Source organism: Asterias amurensis, chromosome 4, assembly GCF_032118995.1.
Source record: "Asterias amurensis chromosome 4, ASM3211899v1".
NCBI lineage: Eukaryota > Metazoa > Echinodermata > Asteroidea > Forcipulatida > Asteriidae > Asterias > Asterias amurensis.
In genome coordinates this window covers 8417600-8437094 of record NC_092651.1, presented here as the reverse complement: position 1 = coordinate 8437094, position 19495 = coordinate 8417600, and the positions used below count along the sequence as shown (strand labels likewise).

General features: G+C 37.0%; 1 long non-coding RNA gene across 2 annotated transcripts; it reads left to right on the top strand.

The window, feature by feature from the left end:
• Positions 1-789: 789 nt before the first annotated feature.
• Positions 790-13637, top strand: LOC139936046 (uncharacterized). 2 transcript variants are annotated; one of them, XR_011785881.1, is made up of 11 exons: positions 793-866; positions 1259-1387; positions 1840-1972; positions 2953-3100; positions 6054-6115; positions 8669-8922; positions 10011-10106; positions 10503-10593; positions 10862-10941; positions 11209-11308; positions 11974-13637. It is a non-coding gene; the product is annotated as an uncharacterized lncRNA (long non-coding RNA). The 2 variants fall into 2 exon arrangements; XR_011785882.1 differs by lacking the exons at positions 10503-10593; positions 10862-10941 and having other exon boundaries at positions 790-866.
• The last annotated feature ends 5858 nt before the right edge of the window (positions 13638-19495 follow it).

Genomic DNA, 19495 nt, shown 5'->3' with positions numbered 1-19495 from the left:
CAAACTCCTGAGTAAGTCTGTATGACGGCACAGATTTTTCTTATTGATGTAGAGTTTTCGTTTCTCCTTACTCAGGAGAACGTCTGTATGCGGACGGCACAGATTTTTTTTATTGATGTAGAGTTTGCATCTCTCCAAACTCAGGAGAAAGTCTCTATGACGGCACAGATTTTTTTTATTTATGAAGAGTTTGCGTCTTTCCAAACTCAGGAGAAAGTGTCTAGGTTGCAACAATTTTTTCTTGTAATGTAGAGTTTGCATCCCTCCAAATAAAACTCGGAGGAAAGTCAGTTTGACCGCATAGATATTTCTTGTTGATGTAGAGTTAGTGTCTCTTGAAATTCAGCAGAAAATTTGTATGATGGCACAGATGTTGATAATTGATGTAGAGTTTGCATCTCTCAAAACTCAGTAGAAAGTCTGTGTGATGGCACAGATTTTTCTTTAAAGAGTTTGCATCTCTCAAAACTCAGTAGAAAGTCTGTGTGACGGCACGGATTTTTCTTATAAATTAAGAGGTTTGTATCTCTCCAAACTCAGAACAAAGTCTGTATGACGGCACAGATTTTTCTTTAAAGAGTTTGCATCTCTCCAAACTCAGGAGAAAGTCTGTATGACGGCACAGATTTTTCTTATAAATTAAAAGGTTTGCATATCTCTCCAAACTCAGGAGAAAGTCTGTGTGACGGCAAAGATTTTTTTCATGAATTAACACTTTGACTCTCTATAAACTGATGAAAGTTTAGCGACAGTGTTTCCTATTTTGTTTGCAGATTATTGACTGAATGAAGAGTAGTACCCATCATGGAGGAGAACCTAATTCATCAGAAGATGTTTGGGATTGCATCAATCTCTCCTTGTATGAGGTAAGTAAAAACCAACATTTTAAAATGTTGAATATGTGTAGAAATGTGAACATTGGGAACAAGTTTGCAAACTCAGGAGAAAGTCTTTATGACGGCACAGATTTTTATTTAAAGAGTTTGCATCTCTCCAAACTCATGAGAAAGTCTTTATGACGACACAGATTTTTCTTTAAAGAGTTTGCATCTCTTAAAACTCATGAGAAAGTCTTTATGACGACACATATTTGTTTTATTGATGTTGAGTTTAAGTCTCTCTGAGCTCAAGAGAAAGTTTTTTGCAAGTTAAACTTTTTTCCAATTCTAGCAATCTTGGATCATGTGTCTTCATACAGTAACTTTATAATAAAAAAAAGCACCAAGTTAATTGTAAATGATGTTTTGATTTATTGCAGATGTATAGTTTCAACCTTCAACCTGTAACTGTTTGGTAAAACCAGTGGAGTCTACAAGCATCTAATTAACCAGACATTGATTGTATCTACTTAAGGACAGAACATCTATAAAACAAGCAACTTAGCAAGGTATGTGGCATCTTTCCTTTTTTTCAACAAAAGTTTAGCTCTAAAACAGCTTGCAACTTACCCTCAAAGTGTGACAAGTTGTATCTTAACTTTTACACATGGGAACACAATATAAGGTTGGTCAGTCCAACTTTCTTCTAAATGCAGGAGAAAGTCTGTATGATGACACAAACTTTTCATATTGATGTAGAGTTTGTGTCTCTCAAAACTCAGGAGAAAGTCTGTATGACGGCACAGATTATTCTTTTTGATTTAGAATTTATGTCTCTCCAAATTAAGGAGAAGGTCTGTATGACGGCACAATTTTGTTCTTATTGATGTAGAGCTTGCACTCTCCAAAGTCTGGAGAAAGTTTTTGCAAGTTAAAAACTTGTTTCAAATTCAAGCAATCTGATTTTTGTTTGTTATATATCCTCAGATCATACAATAAGTGTTGTTTCAATTTGTTGCAGATGAGGCAGGTTAAAATAGTTTGAACCATCGACCAGTAACTGCTTGATGAACCAGTTGACTTTGCAATCATTTAAACAGACATTGATTGTAGCTACTTAAGCATAAAACATCTATATAAAAAAACTTAGCAAGGTATGTTGTCATCTTCTTCTTATTTACAAAAGCTTAGTTCTCAAACCACCTGCAACTGCCTTGCTTGTTACATACAAAATAAGCCCGGGCCCAATTTAATGGCTCTGCTTATTGTTGGCAAGGAATCAGTGCTTGCAGAAGCAGTGAATTCTGTGCTTACTTTAAATGTATTTCACTGGTTATTGGGGAATTGTTGCTTGTGCTCATGCGTACTCCTCCATGTTACTAGAAATTCTACGCTTCATTGGCGTCGCAGAAATTTGGCATTTGCATAAGCGGAAAATGGTGATTGAAGCGCAGAATTCGGCGGTATGCAGAGCCATGAAACTAAGCCCTGGTCAGTCCAACTTTCTTTGAAATGCAGGAGAAAGTCTGTGTGATGGCACAATTTTTTTCTTACTTTTGTAACAAGGATTTGAAGTTTATGTTAGGATAAATTCAGTATTTGTTCAGTAGCGTAGAGTAGAGGGGTCAAATGCAAGGCTTACCTCCTTGTGATTTTGATGAATTCTCCTTGAAACAAGCGTTTGAGGTTTGTGTTAGGATAAAGTCAGTATTTATTCAGTAGCGTTGAGTAAAGGGATCAAATGCAAGGTTTACCCCCTTGTGATTTTGCTGAATTCTTCTTGAAACAAGCATTGAAGGTTTGTGTAAGGGTAAAGTTTCTGCAGGTAAAAATGATTTCCAATTCAAACATTCTGATTTCACATGTCTGAGGTTTCTAAATATAACATCTTCATACCTTGGATGTACCAAAAACCAAATCACCATTCTAATTGTACACAAGGGAATCAACGTGTGGTGAAGAGGTTTTCAACTAGTGGTTTAATCCCAACGAGGCCTGGTTCTTAATAATTTTAACAACACTTTTTACTGGTCATAAACAAAGGTTTATACACACCTTTGTGACGCGCTCTCCACCAATAGGAATAGCGAAACTGTCTGAGGTATTTATGAATGTTGTTTTAATATTTTTGCAGATGAGACAGCTTCAAATAATTTGAACCATGGACTTGTAACTGCTTGGTAAACCAGTGGACTCTGCAAGCAACTAATTAAATAGACCTTGATTGCACCTCCTCAAAGGATAGAACATCTAGAACAAAAAAACACAAGCACTTTAGCAAGGTATGTGGTCTTCTTCGTTTTATCATTAAAACTTGATTTCTCAAACTGCTTGCAACTGCCTTGCTTGTAACATCTGAAACTGCACCCAAACACCCTCATGAAAAGTTGTCTATTAACTTTTACATATGTCCATCTTTATCAAAATGCAGGAGAAAGTCTGTGTGACGGCATCAAAATTTGTTTTTGACGAAGAGTTTGCTTCTCTGCAAACTGATACCCAAGTAAACGCATACCCAAGTCAACTCATACCCAAGTCAACTCATGCCCAAGTCAACTCATACCCAAGTCAGCCCATGCCCAAGTCAAACCCAAGTTAACGGATACCCAAGTCAACTCATACCCAGGTCAACTCATACCCAAGTCAATGGATACCCAAGTCAACTCATACCCAAGTCAACTCATACCCAAGTCAACTCATACCCAAGTCAACTCATACCCAAGTTAACTCCTACCCAGTTAACTCATACCCAAGTCAACGTACCCAAGTCAACTCATAACCAAGTCATACCCAAGTCAACTGATACCCAAGTCAACTGATACCCAAGTCAACTCATACCCAAGTCAACTCATACCCAGGTCAACTCATACCCAAGTCAACTCATACCCGAGTCAACTCATATCCAAGTCAACTTACCCAAGTCAACTCATAATCAAGTCATACCCAAGTCAACTGATACCCAAGTCAACTCCTACCCAAGTCAACTCAATACCCAAGTCAACTCCTACCAAAGTCAACTCCTACCAAAGTCACCTCAAACCCAAGTCAACTCTTACCCAAGTCAACTCATACCCAAGTTAACTCATACCCAAGTCAACTCATACCCAAGTCAACTCATACCCAAGTCATACCCAAGACAACTCATAACCAAGTCAACTCCTACCCAAATCAACTCCTACCCAAGTCAACTCTTACCCAAGTCAACTCATACCCAAGTCAACTTTTACCCAAGTCAACTCATACCCAAGTCAACTCATACCCAAGTCAACTCATACCCAAGTCATACCCAAGTCAACTAATACCCAAGTCAACTCATACCCATGTCAATTCATACCCAAGTCAACTCATAACCAAGTCAACTCCTACCCAAATCAACTCCTACCCAAGTCAACTCTTACCCAAGTCAACTCATACCCAAGTTAACTCATACCCAAGTCAACTTATACCCAAGTCAACTCATACCCAAGTCATACCCAAGTCAACTCATAACCAAGTCAACTCCTACCCAAATCAACTCCTACCCAAGTCAACTCTTACCCAAGTCAACTCATACCCAAGTCAACTTTTACCCAAGTCAACTCATACCCAAGTCAACTCATACCCAAGTCAACTCATACCCAGGTCAACTCATACCAAAGTCAACTCATACCCAAGTCAACTCATACCCAAGTTAACTCATACCCAAGTCAACTCATACCCAAGTCATACCCAAGTCAACTAATACCCAGGTCAACTCATACCAAAGTCAACTCATACCCAAGTCAACTCATACCCAAGTTAACTCATACCCAAGTCAACTCATACCCAAGTCTTACCCAAGTCAACTAATACCCAAGTCAACTCATACCCAAGTCAATTCATACCCAAGTCAACTCATAACCAAGTCAACTCCTACCCAAATCAACTCCTACCCAAGTCAACTCTTACCCAAGTCAACTCATACCCAAGTTAACTCATACCCAAGTCAACTCATACCCAAGTCAACTCATACCCAAGTCATACCCAAGTCAACTCATACCCAAGTCAACTCATACCCAAGTCAACCCCTACCCAAGCCAAATAATACCCAAGTCAGCTCAAGGCTTACGATGTTTGGCTGAATTCTCCTTCAAACAAGCATTTGAGGTTTGTGTTAGGATAAAGTCAGTATTTATTCAGTAGCGTTGAGTAGAGGGGTCAAATGCAAGGCTTACCCTCTTGTGATTTTGGCTGAATTCTCCTTAAAACAAGCATTTGAGGTTTGTGTTAGGATAAAATCAGTATTTATTCAGTAGCTTTGAGTAGAGGAGTCAAATGCAAGGCTTACTATCTTGTGATTTTGATGAATTCTCTTTGCATTTGAGATTTGTGTTTGATTAAAGTCAATATTTAATTAGTATCGTTGAGTAAAGGGGTCAAATGCAAGGCTTACCCTCTTGTGATTTTGATGAGTTCTCCTTGAAACAAGCATTTGAGGTTTGTGTTAGGATGAAGTCAGTATTTGTTCAGTAGTGTTGAGTAGAGGGGTCAAATGCAAGGCTTACCCCCTTGTGACTTCGGTGAAGTTTCCTTGAAACAAGCGTTAGAGTTTTTGGTGAAGTTTCCTTGAAACAAGCGTTAGAGGTTTGTGTTAGGGCAAAGTCAGTATGAAAGTTTTAAGTAAAACAGTGTATATTTGCTTAGAAAACTTTAAAAACTTTCCTGGTATTTTTACAAGAAACGTCAATTCCTCACTGGTTTAGCCTATTTCACTCCACTGCAGGAGGAAAGCCTCTTCATCAATTCTCCATCTCACACTATCCTGCGCTCTCTGTTGCCAAGCAGTGCCCCTGTATACTTAGTTCGTCTCTCCATCTTTTGTTCGTTTGCCCTCTTTTTCTTGTCCAGTTTCTTGGAGTCAGTTGGTTGTTTTGCATGCCCACCTGTTGTCATGCCTCCTTGCTAGGTGGCCTGCCCATCTGCACTTCTTTGATTTGGTGGTCTAAGCACTGCGTTTCTTGTTTTGGGTTTTGATATCTTTGGTAGATCAATGTTTTTAGCCATGACATGAACCCCTACTCACTGTGAATGAAGATGTATGTAATATAAGTTACCTGCAGAAGTTTCAGCTTCATTAGTTGTCAAATTTTGAGAAGAAAAAAAAAGAGAAAATTGCAGAGCAATGTTTGCAGATGAGTTGCGTAAATTTGTTGTAAATGCTAAAATTGTTTTTTTCTCCTGAGACAAACATTATTTTTGTGCAATTGTTTTACTCAGATCTCAAAAACTACAGCAAGTTATATTTGAAGGGAAGCGTTCTACCATTATCTTCAAACCGTGTAAGTTTAATGTAAATCTGTGAATATTGTGTTTTGTGTTCTACAAAAACACAAATCAAATCCTTGAAGTTTATAACAAATATTTGATGAGTACAATTTAAACCCCAATGTGTACTTTGGGAACACCCAATTTAAAACATAAACATGTGCTTGATAATCATCTGGATTATGTTGAGGAGAATGTACATGCCGAAGTCGAGTAGGCCTACGTTGAAGTCAAGAAACTACACTTTAGAGTATTATTCTCTCACTTAAACCAATTTTCTCCAAAACTTTGTACTCGGTGAGACAACGCTGGGTTACCTTTCTAACTATTTATATATTTAAAGCTTTATAGTGCGTGCAACATCAAGTACAAAGTACAATCAGTTTACAACTGTTTTTTAATAAACTAAAACAAATTCACTTGGAAATTGTTGAAAAATTGAAGTAGTTATAAAACGTTTTCAGATGTGTTTTGCCCATCATGTTGTTTTTCAATTTGGAAAGACAGTTATTTTCAAGTTGAACAATCTCTTTAGTTTGTAACGAATCTTCAGTTAATAATTATGTGAAAATTATCTACACTTTCATCCACAGAAATACTTTAATATGTGAAAGCCAGTGTTGCACCTCCTTCTCCAGGCTAAATTTAGCATCATATAAATATCATAGTTTCAGTCGATCAAGTACATTTTGGAACTCTTAAAAGTTGTTTTAGATTGTCCTTCTATCTAGTGACAATATAATTACTATTGTAGATTAATGTACATAGCTTAATTGCTTTGTTACACCACACTAGCGCATTATAAATATCAATTATTTGTATTATTAAAAATGCTCTGTTTATATCCAAAGAGTATATCCAAAGTTTCTGTTTGGGATCGTTGCATGAGGTTCTCACTCGCAGCCAGCGGGCGCTATTTTTGTAAACAAACCCAGCCAAGTACGAATTCGTAATCCTTGGCGCAAGTTGATACAATGTAAAACATTAGATGTATAACATACTTACAACATGGGCGGCGGCAAGTCCTTTGATTAGAACTTGTGACTTTTGTGGCTGAACATCTGACGTCACACTTCCAGGCTCGCGCGGGGACCAGTCTAGCGGCTGGTTGGCTTGCCCGCCGCAATTTTATTTTCTGTACAACAAAAATTGCCACCCTCAAACATTTTCCCGATGAGTTTTTTGTAAGGATTGCCTCTCATGAATCGATGTTGTGGGGAAAAAAAATAAATAAAAATAATCCCAACATAAAGCATCACAACAGTTTAATACGTAGTTTGTCCCCCACCCTTCTGTAATAAAGCAACACTTGTTTCAAAGCCAGCGAAGATGTCTTTCACTGATTACTATTCCATGTCTCAAAGCTAGGCATAATGATCTCTTTCCGACTAAAAACAAACCCAAGCTGGAAATAAAACTTAATCAAAAACTGCCGCCGGTTCATTTTATTTTAACAAGAACGAATGCACACGATGCCGTGCATACTGTCTCGGGTCTGTAACGAGTAGCAATCATCACCACGCGAAATATTTATTTGCCCGGGCGAAATAATAATCCGCAAGAAAAATAATAATCTGTCCTGGCGAAATAAAAATCTGCCCAGGCGAAACATCATTCCGCCCAGCCGAAATAGTAACGCACGGGCAAAATAATTTTCCCGCCGGCGAAATAGCAATCTGCCCCCGCGAATAATGAAATAATTCTCCGCACGCAAAATAATAATCAGCCTAGGCGAAATAATATAATAAGCAGCCCAAGCGAATTAATAATCAGCCCAGGCGAAATAATAATCAGCCTAAGCGAAATAATATAATAAGCCTAAGCAAAATAATAATAATCAGCCTAAGCGAAATAATAATCAGCCCAAGCGAAATAATAATCGGCCCAGGCGAAATAATATTCAGCCCAAGCGAACAAAATTATCAGCCCAGGCGAAATAGCAATCGGCGCCCCGGCGAAATAGCAATCCGTCCACTGCAGCTATTGGCTGAACCCTTGCTTCAGCGGAAACAAAAATACATTGCCTGCCAAACGCATGGAGGCACATTTTTCGTCTTAGATTGTTTACAAAAATAGCGCCCGCTGCGGGGAGGAGCGTATTGTTTCACCATAAGTTCGTTATGCTTCATTGATCACAATTTAGGGTATTTAAGTTGAGAATTTGATTTACTCGCATAACTCAAGGGTACATGTTTAATTTGTTACAATATAAACCAGCGAGGCTCGCGCACGCACTCCCCTCCTTGAGAACTTTAATTTATTCACGAACTTAAAAAAATCCGCGAAATAATTCATGGAGTGTCCGCTTATTGGTTCAACGTCTTACCAATTCTAACCAGTCAGTTTGAACAACAACAGCTTAAGGATGCTAGTGAATAATTCAGCAACACCATGTGACAAAGTTCTTAGTCATTTAAATCAGCTATCTGCGTTTAGCGCTGGGAGAAGAATTATGTGTTGAATAGGGCTGGCGCTCGGGTGACAGTTAACGACTTTACTCCTATTGAAGTAGCTCCCAAAATAGACTGGATTGTAGAGAAGTTAACTGATTCATTGTTGTGTTACAGATATCGGGGTGTCTAGACACAACTTCTGATTGGCTAAACCACTTTCTGAATTGGTTTGCTTTTGTTGATGAGGGCTTTGGACCGTGAGCTGAGGGGTATAAAACCTGGTCTTGCGACTGGCAGCCTTCATTCCTGTTTTGTTGCTGGTTGCTGGTGGAGCTGATCCTGATGGGCTCATGGTAGCCCGATGTTGATGTCAACCTTTGGGTATTTGGATGACAAAGTCTGTACCATTCAACCCCAAGCTATAACGTGTAAGTGTATCTCCTCTCGTGTTAATTCTATTTTATCTTGCTTGAATTTTCTTTAACATTGTTGCCGATTGCATTTATATTTAGTTCAAATTGGACATTGCATTTATAGTTGGTTGAATTTGCTTTTGCTTTTTTGTCAATTGCATTTATATTTAGTTGCATAAATTGACTTGACTTTGCTTCACACTGCGTTTATATTTGGTTGGAATTGCTTTAAACTTTGCTACACATTGCATTTATATTTGTTGAAATTGCTTTATTTTGATGCTAGTTGCACGATTCAAATTGCTTTAACTTTGCTATACATTGCATTTATATTTGGTTGGAATTGCTTTATTTTTCTGCAAATTGCATGATTGAAACTGCCTTGACTGTGCCACACATTGCATTTATATTTGTTGAAATTGCTTTATTTTAATGCAAGTTGCACGATTCAAATTGCTTTAACTTTGCTACTCATTGCGTTTGTTTGGTTAGAATTGCTTTGCTTTTTTACACATTGCCTTTATATTTTGGTTAAAATTGCCTCAACTTTGCTACCCATTGCATTTATATATTTGATCAGAATCGCTTTATTTTGCTGCAAATTGCATGTTTGAAATTGCCTTAACTTTGCAACACATTGCATTTAAATTTGGTTGAAATTGCTTCGCTATGACATTGCATTTATGTTTAGTTGAAATTGCTTTGCTACACATTGCTTTTATATTTGTTCGGAATTGCTTTATTTTGCTGCAAATTGCATGTTTGAAATTGCTTTAACTTTGCTACACATTGCATATAAATGTTTGAAATTGCTTTGCTACACATTGCATTTATATTTGTTCGGAATTGCTTTATTTTGCTGCAAATTGAATGTTTGAAATTGCCTTAACTTTGCAACACATTGCGTTTAAATTTGGTTAAAATTGCTTTGCTACACATTGCATTTATATTTGGTTTAAATTAATGAAACTTTGCTTTCTGTTATTACATCTTTAACATTTGCTGCAAATTGTTACACATTGATTGAAATAGCATATATTTACATATAACACATAACTTGTAATGACATTACATTCACCATGTATTTTCTGGTTTAATTGAAGCTTGATGCCCAAGTTTTCCCGAGGTGTAAGATGTAATTTGATGTCTGCCTGGGGTTTCTCTGATGCATGCAGCCTATCGGAACCTGCTACAATATTGTACGTACATTTCTTTCTACATTTCTATTGCATTTATATTTGATTGAAATTGCTTTAATTTTGCCACACAATGCATTAATGTTAAGTTGAAATTGGCTAAGCATATTGTGCAAATTGCATTTATATTTGGTTGAAATTGCTTTAAACTTAGTGGAAAATTGCATTAATGTTTGATTGAAATTGCTTTAAAGTTTGCGGAAAATTGCATTTATATTTGATTAAAATTGCTTTAAACTTTGCGACAAGTTGCATTAATGTTTGGTTGAAATTACCTTAGCTTTCTGCAAATTTTTTTGTTTTTAAATTGCTTTCACCCTGCTGCAAATTACTTCAAACTTTGCATTACTTGTGGTTTATTTGCAATGACATATCATGTATTTTCTGGTTTAATTTCAGTTTGACGGCCAGAGGATGTCCGAGTTGTAAGATGTTATTTGAACCTGGGGTTCTCTGATGCATGCAGCCTATCACAACCTGCAGGAACATTGTACGTACAATGCATTAATGTTTGGTTGAAATTGATTTAACTTTGTGACAAATTCCTCATACATTTGGTTGAAGTTGCTTTAAAATTTGCGACAAATTGCAGTAAGGTTTGAATGAAATTGCCTTAACTTTGCTACTCACTGCATGTATACTTGGTTGAAAGTGCTTTAGCTTCGCTACAAATTACTTTAAATTTAGCATTTCTTGTTTAGCATTTCTCAAACAAATGTTTGCAATGACAAATCATGTATGTTCTGGTTTCATTTCAGTTTGATGGCCTGTCTAAGCGATAAGATGTGGTTTGATGTCTACCTTGGGTTCTCTGATGCATGCAGCCTACTACAACATTGTACGTACATTTCTTTCTACATTACTTAGCAAAATGCATTTATACTTGATTGAAATAGCTTTAACTTTACTGAAAATTCCATAAATGTTTAGTTGAAATCGCCTGCATTTATAACATGTTACTTGCAATGACATTTACTATGTATTTTTCTACATCATCCAATGTACAAGTTTCTCTATTCATGCCTGCATTTTACTGTACAATATTTTCCAACCAATGTATTCGTTTGAAATGACATTCACCATGTATGTTCTGGTTCAATTTCAGCTTGATGGCCCCACGATGGCTGTGCTGTAACATGTCATCGATGTGATGTCTGCCTGGGGTTCTCTGACACATACAGCCAACCGATACCCCCAAGAACATTGTACGTATATTATCTACTTATATTACAGCCCAAATTGCATGTTTATTTGATTGGAATTGCTCTAAACATGGCTGCCAATTGCATTTATATTTGGTTGAAATTGCTTAAACTTGGCTGCCAATTGCATTTATATTTGGTTGAAATTGCTTAAACTTTGCTGCACATTGCGTTTATATGTGGTTGAAACTTCTTAAACTTTGCTGCAAATTGCATTCATGTTTGGTTGGAATTGCTGGAAACTTGTCGCAACTTGTATTTTTACTATTTGATTGAATGCTGCACATTGCATGAAATTGCTTTAAACTTTGACGCAAATTGCATTTATATTTGTTTGAAATTGTCAAAAACTTTGCTGCAAATTGCATTTATTTCTTTTGGTTGAAATTGCTTTACACTGCTGCAAAATGCATTTGTTTTTGGTTGTCCAAATTGCTGTTACTTCTTACTGCAAAATGTATTTATTTTCTGCTTAAACTACTTGAAAATTTGCTACAAATTACAATAATTTTTGGCTGAAACTGCCCTTACCTTTGCTGCTTATTGTAATACTCTGCTTAAACTGCGTCTTAGTTAAAACTGCTTAAAATTCTGTTGCACTATATTATAAGTTGCTTTAATAAGGATTGATTGCTTTGTTTCTAATTCTTTCTCATTTTATTACACAGATTTGCAAGTTCAGTGTTTGAGTCGACCCCCTCCTCCAGTCAAGCCATGAAGATCTGGGCCCAATTTCATAGAGCTGCTTAAGCAAAAAAATCTTTGCTTTGTAAAATCAGATTAGCGGCTAAGACTCCACTCAATTGTTATGCTAAGTAAACAACATCTAAATATTAGTCACGAGCAATGTACATGGCATGACATTTTTGCCAGTAACATGTGTAAAATAAGCAAGCTATTTTCGTGCTTAAGCAAATTTTTTGCTTAAGCAGCTCTATGAAATTGGGCCCTGGTTGCAGAAGAGATGGAAAAAACAAGATCAAGATTTCGTTAAATGTAACATTTACTTATGTTGGTAAAAATTTCAACCAGACTGCCCTAACTTTGCTTGAATTTGTTTCAACTTTGCTAAAAATTGCATCAAACTTTGTTTTACAAAAAATTGCAAACTTTGAAATTGTATCAAACTTTGCGACAAAATTTGCTTTTGAGATGTCCGAGTTTGCTTAAAATTGTAGAACCCTTTGCTCAAAATGGCAACTAAATTTGCATAAAAATTGTTCAAGTTTTGCTAAAAATTATGCAGAACTATGCTTCAAACTTTGCTCAAAATGGCATTCAACTTTGCTTTGAAAAATTTGCTACAAATTGTGTCAAACTTTGCTAGAAACTTTGCCCGAAACTGCATCCAACTTTGCCAAAAATTGTTTGAAAAATTGCTTGAAATTTTATCAAGCTTTGCTAAAAATTGTGCATAACTTTGCGTCGAACTTTGGTTGAAATTGTGTCCGACTTTGCTAAAAATTGTGTAAAACTTTGCTCAAAATGGCGTCCAAGTTTGCTCAACTTTTTTTTACCTTGCTAAAAAATGTGCGGAACTTTCTTTAAAACTTTGCTCAAAATGGCATCCAGCTTTGCTTTAAAATTGTTCAAACTTTGCTCACTGCTCAAAATTGCGTCGAACTTTGCTTTAAATGGTGTCTGACTTTGCTTTAAAAATCTTCAAACTTTGCTCAAAATTGTGCAGAACTTAGCGTTAAACTTTGCTAAAAATGGCGTCCAAGTTTGTTTTAGAAAATTTTGAACTTTGCTAAAAATTTTGGAAAACTTTGCTCAAAATGGCGTCCAAGTTTGCTATAAAAATTTTTGAACTTTGCTAAAATTTTTGCTTGAAATGGTATTTGACTTTGCTCAAAATTGCGTCGAACTATGCTTCAATTTTTGCGTCGAACTATGCTTTAAAAATCTTCAAACTTTGCTCAAAATTGTGCAGAACTTAGCGTTAAACTTTGCTGAAAATTGCAGAATCTTTGCTCAATATGGCGTCTAACTTTGCTGAAAATTTGCCTTGAAATTGTGTTTGACTTTGCTAACAATTGCATCCAAGCTAAAAATTGCGTCAAGCTTTACTTGCACTAGCGTACAACTTGGCTGAACAATTGCGTCAATCTTTGCTAGAAAATCTGTCTTTATATTTGCATTTAAAACTGTTGATCAATTTACTTCTGTAACTTGTATAAAATTCTCTTTAACTTTGAAATTTTTACTTTAAATTTTGTTAACAAAATTGTTGTACAGTGTTTGATATATTGTTATACATTAAACATTAAACTATTTTCCTCTCATCACCAAGCGTATTATTTCATGAGTCTTAACTTAATAATCTTCTAATTCAACAAACTTAATTCTTTTTAAATTAATTAAAAAATTTAATTTTAATTTAATAATATATTATATATATACATACATAAAATAAAATAAAATAAAATAAAATAAAAATGAAAATTAAAGAAAAATAAAAAAAAAGATAGAAATAACCCCCTAAAAAAAATTTTCCAGAGAACAATAGACCTAAAAATCGCCGCGCCCTTCGGGCGCATCCTGCGGGGCTCCGCCCCGCCGCCCCAGGGGGGCTCCGCCCCCCTATCCCCCCGGGCTAGGATGGTGGGAGGGGATGGCCAGGATGTTGGGAGGGGATGGCTAGGATGGTGGGAGGGGATGGCTAGGATGGTGGGAGGGGATGGCTAGGATGGTGGCAGGGGATGGCTAGGATGGTGGGAGGGGATGGCTAGGATGGTGGGAGGGTATGGCTAGGATGGTGTTCTTACGCTTTTTAGACAGTTGGCATTCCTGTTCCCGATGGCCGTGCATAGTGTACCGTCGCTTTTTAGACAGTTTGCATTCCTGTTCCCGATGGCCGTGGATAGTGTACCGTCGCTTTTTAGACAGTTGGCATTCCTGTTCCCGATGGCCGTGGATAGTGTACCGTCGCTTTTTAGACAGTTGGCATTCCTGTTCCCGATGGCCGTGGATAGTGTACCGTCGCTTTTTAGACAGTTGGCATTCCTGTTCCCGATGGCAGTGGATAGTGTACCGTCGCTTTTTAGCCAGTTGGCATTCCCAAAGGCCGTGTGCTTACGCGTTTTAAACGTTTATGATTCCTATTTCCACAAATATCCAACACAACAAATCACAACATTGCAAGTTCTGTTTTTTTTTTTTCATTCTTTTATTTTTACTATTTAATTTCACACTTTACATTTCATACAGCTTTATATTTATAACACTTTTCGTTTACATACTACATCATCATTACATTTCAATACTTATATTATTCTTACACTATAACATCTCCAGTACAAGTACTTCAATATTATACATTGCGTTGCTTTATGTTTAGGGTTATACAATACCTACTCTACGCCATAAATTCACGGGAACGTTCTACTTGGTTAAACGCAAACTATCTAACGCTTTGCTAATAATACACCAAGGCATTACGACATCGCCGGACACATAAGGGAACTTGGCGGATGATTACACTTGTTCCAAACAAAACATCCATAAGTTTCTAAATTGAAATATGGACCACAATAAATGCCTACAAAACATCAACAGGTTTTAAGCAGAATGACGACAACATCGCACGACATATAAGGGAATTTCACTTAGTCCCAACAAAACATCTATAACTTTCTACATTGTATGACGACAACATCCCAACACTCTTAGTTAAAATACGATCAGTGCCAAGAAAACATCACCAGGTTGAAAAAGAATGACAACAACATCCCAAGATACATAAGGGAACTTGAAGGAGGATTACACTTAACCCAAACACAACATTTATAAGTTTCTACATTGAAAGGCAAGCGACGATCAGTGCCAAGACAACATCAAAGGGTTCAAGAAGTATGACAACATCATCACATCAGGGAACTTGTACGACAATTACACTTAATCCGGAGACAACATGTATAAGTTTCTACATTGAAAGACAATCAGTGCCAAGAAAACATCACCAGGTTCAAGAAGAATGACGACAACATCCCAAGATACATAAGGCAACTTGAAGGAGAATTACACTTAGTCCCAACACAACAACTATAAGTTTCTAGATTGAAAGACAAACAACGATGAGTGCCAAGAAAACATCACCGGGTTCAAGAAGAATGACGACAACATCCCAAGACACATAAGCAAACTTCAAGAAGAATTACACCTAGTCCCAACAAAACATCAATAAGTTTCTAGATTGACAGCCAAACAACGATCAGTGGCAAGAAAACATCAATGGGTTCAAGAAGAATGACGACAACTTTGCAAGACACATAAGGGAACTTGAAGAAGAATTACACTTAGTCCCAACACAACAACTATAAGTGTCTAGATTGAAAGACAAACAACGATGAGTGCCAAGAAATCATCACCGGTTTCAAGAAGAATGACGACAACATCCCAACACACATAAGGGAACTTGTAGAACAATTACACTTAGTCCCAACACAATATCAATAAGTTTCTAGATTGAAAGACAAACAACGATGAGTGCCAAGAAAACATCACCGGGTTCAAGAAGAATGACGACAACATCCCAACACACATAAGGGAATTTGTAGAACAATTACACTAAGTCCCAACACAATATCAATAAGTTTCTAGATTGAAAGACAAACAACGATGAGTGCCAAGAAAACATCACCAGGTTCAAGAAGAATGACGACAACATCCCAAGACACATAAGGGAACTTCAATAACAATTACACTTAGTCCCAACACAACAACTATAAGTTTCTACATTGAAAGACAACGATGAGTGCCAAGAAAACATCAACGGGTTCCAGAAGAATAACGACAACATTCCAAGACACATAAGGGAACTTGAATAACAATTACACTTAGTCCCAACACAACAACTATAAGTTTCTACATTGAAAGACAATGATGAGTGCCAAGAAAACATCAACGGGTTCCAGAAGAATGACGACAACATCCCAAGACACATAAGGGAACTTGAACAAGAATTACACTTAGTCCCAACACAACAACTACAAGTGTCTAGATTGAAAGACAAATTACAATGAGTGCCAAGAAATCATCACCGGTTTCCAGAAGAATGACGACAACATCCCAACACACATAAGGGAACTTGTAGAACAATTACACTTAGTCCCAACACAATATCAATAAGTTTCTAGATTGAAAGACAAACAACGATGAGTGCCAAGAAAACATCAACGGGTTCCAGAAGAATAACGACAACATCCCAAGACACATAAGGGAACTTGAATAACAATTACACTTAGTCCCAACACAACAACTATAAGTTTCTACATTGAAAGACAACGATGAGTGCCAAGAAAACATCAACGGGTTCAAGAAGAATGACGACAACATCGCCAGGACACATAAGGGAACTTGAAGGAGAATTACACTTTATCCAATCACAACATCTATAAGTTCGTACAAGACAGTCGACTTAGTTTACCCAAAACATAAGCTTCAATCAAAGCCCCACAAAGATCACCCAAATTGTACAAGAATAACGCAACATCCATCGGGTTCAAGTATACCTTAGCTCAACGACAACATCACCTGCACTGTACTCGTCTACTCCTTGTTCCCTCGGAAACATCTAATGATTAACAATACCTACATCGCATTCAAAGACCATAGTACGTACTACCAACAACACATCCAAAACTTCAACAAGAGGGATGTCCAGCTTGCATGACAGAGACTGTTACTTCGTCCCAAGCAACCATCTACTTTTTATTGCAGTACAAATTTGTTCGTAGAAAACATCAAAGGCCCATGAGCACATGCATTTTGGAAGAATGCTTCAACCCCAAGAAAACAAAAGCATAGGTGTCATCAATTACATGAACATATTCTACAAAACATCTCATGAAGACTCATGACGGCCACATCAATCAAGTAGATCAAACAGAGATATACAACTACATCAGCTACATTCAAGAAAACTACCTCCTCTCAAAAAGCACCCATCAAACAAGTTTGGGATAACTCTCACAATTAAGAAACACAAGCAAATCTGGCAATGAATGCAACTTCATTCCAACCAGGTGTCACACAGAGTACACCAGGCTCCAGATTAATAAGAATAAACTCAACTATATAAATCCAGACTACAACTTGATTCAACGAAAAGATCAATCGGTTATCGATAACACAGTTGTCTACCCATCAGCTCCACTCTTGGAGACTGCAATTCCATCCGACGAAAACATGTCCATTAAAAGACCATACGACAGACCCACAAGAAAACATCAAACTGGTTCAATAACCTTGCCGACAAATTCACACATTTGTCCTACAGTTTAGGTTATGGCCCGTGTTGGCCCCATGGAAATCATCTATTACTGTTGTCCCTTTCAATTCTTTCATATTTAGTGCCAGTGACTTGTAAAGTTATCACTCTCTTAAGGGAAGCCTTGTTTATGTTCATGCTTATATTGGTTTACTCAGGTAATTAGCTACAATTATATGCAACAAGCAAAAGTTGGTATTCAAAGTATGGCTATATTGCCTGTCATTCATTATACTGCCAACGCCCCTGTTGCAATGACGCACAACAGGTTGACCTGATTGACAGTATTTAGTTGTTCTTTATCTTCCAAACAAGCATCACCAAATTTTCATCAATGTCAGCCGACAGGCATTTTATTTCGCTGTGCAAAATTAAAAGTGCGCACCACGCATGCAGGAATACCAACTTCATAAATACAGTGTACATTAATAAATACAATACATATATATATATAAAATGAATACAAACTTCAACGCTTCCAGGTAACGCTGATTGTGTTGAGGGCTGTGTTCTACATTCTGACATAACTGTTGTTGTGGTTGTCAACGTCTACCACTGTCAACCAAAGTAGATTATTGTCATAGGAAACATTGGTCAAATAGGCTTACTTTAGTTTCGTTGCTTAAAATTAGATACTACGATTTCTGTTATGGATACTACAACTTAATCCTAACAAAACACATCAAAGTCGCACAAACATTGGAGGAGACTAACACTTAGTTCGTACAAAACATCCAAACCGTTTAATAACAATGACAAAAAATTTGCAAGAACCATCAGCAACACTTAGTGCCAACAAAACATCCAAATCTGTTAATAAGAATGACGGCAAAGTTGCAAGAAACATCAGCAACATTCAAGGAGACTAACACTTTGTCCCAACCAAAACATCTAAACCGATAAATAAGAATGGCAAAACAGTTGCAAGAAACATCAGTAACATCGAAGGAGACTAACACTTAGTCCCAACCAAACCGTTAAATAAGAATGACAACACAGTTGCAAGAAACATCAGCAACATTCAAGGAGACTAACACTTTGTCCCAACCAAAACATCCACACCGTGAAATAAGAATGACAGCAAAGTTGCAAGAAACATCAGCAACATTCAAGGAGAATAAGACTTAATAGTCCCCAAAGAGTTCCGAAAGGCTCAGGAATATTGATGATTAGCTTTGAATGACACCATCAGCTATATTGACTTAGGACTGCAACTTGGTCTTATGAAAACATCCAAGGATTGGCGAAAACAAAGTCACATCAAAACCTTGGCTGCAGTAATGGATAAAACGTAATCCTAAGAAAGTATCTGAACTGAAAGACCACAGTCTCCAGAAAACATCTCATTGTTGAAGAATGACCAAACAAATTCATTAAATATAAAACTGATGAAAAAAAATATACCAGCAAATTCCCACTCTCTCTTGCATAAGGAGAGATGCAAACTCAACATCTAAGTGAAATAAATGTGCTGATACACAGACTTTCTCCTGTGTTAACAGAGACACAAACGGGACATTAATAAGAAATATCTGTGCCATCACACAGACGTTCTCCTGCATTTACAGATATGCAGCCTTTACATCAATGTGAACTAATTGTGCTGTCAAACAGACTTTCTCTCGCTATGAGAGAGACACAAATCATACATCAATAAGGAAAAATTGTGCTGTCAAACAGACTTTCTCCTGCGTTTACAGAGACACAAACTTTACATCAATGAGAACAAGTTGTGTTGTCCTACAGACTTTCTCCTGCGTTAACAGAGACACAAACTTTACATCAATGATAATAAGTTGTGTCGTCATACAGACTTTCTCCCGCATTGAGAGACACAAACTCTACATCAATTAGAAAAATCTGTATTGTCACAGACTCTCTCTTGCATAAGGAGAGATGCAAACTCAACATCTAAGTGA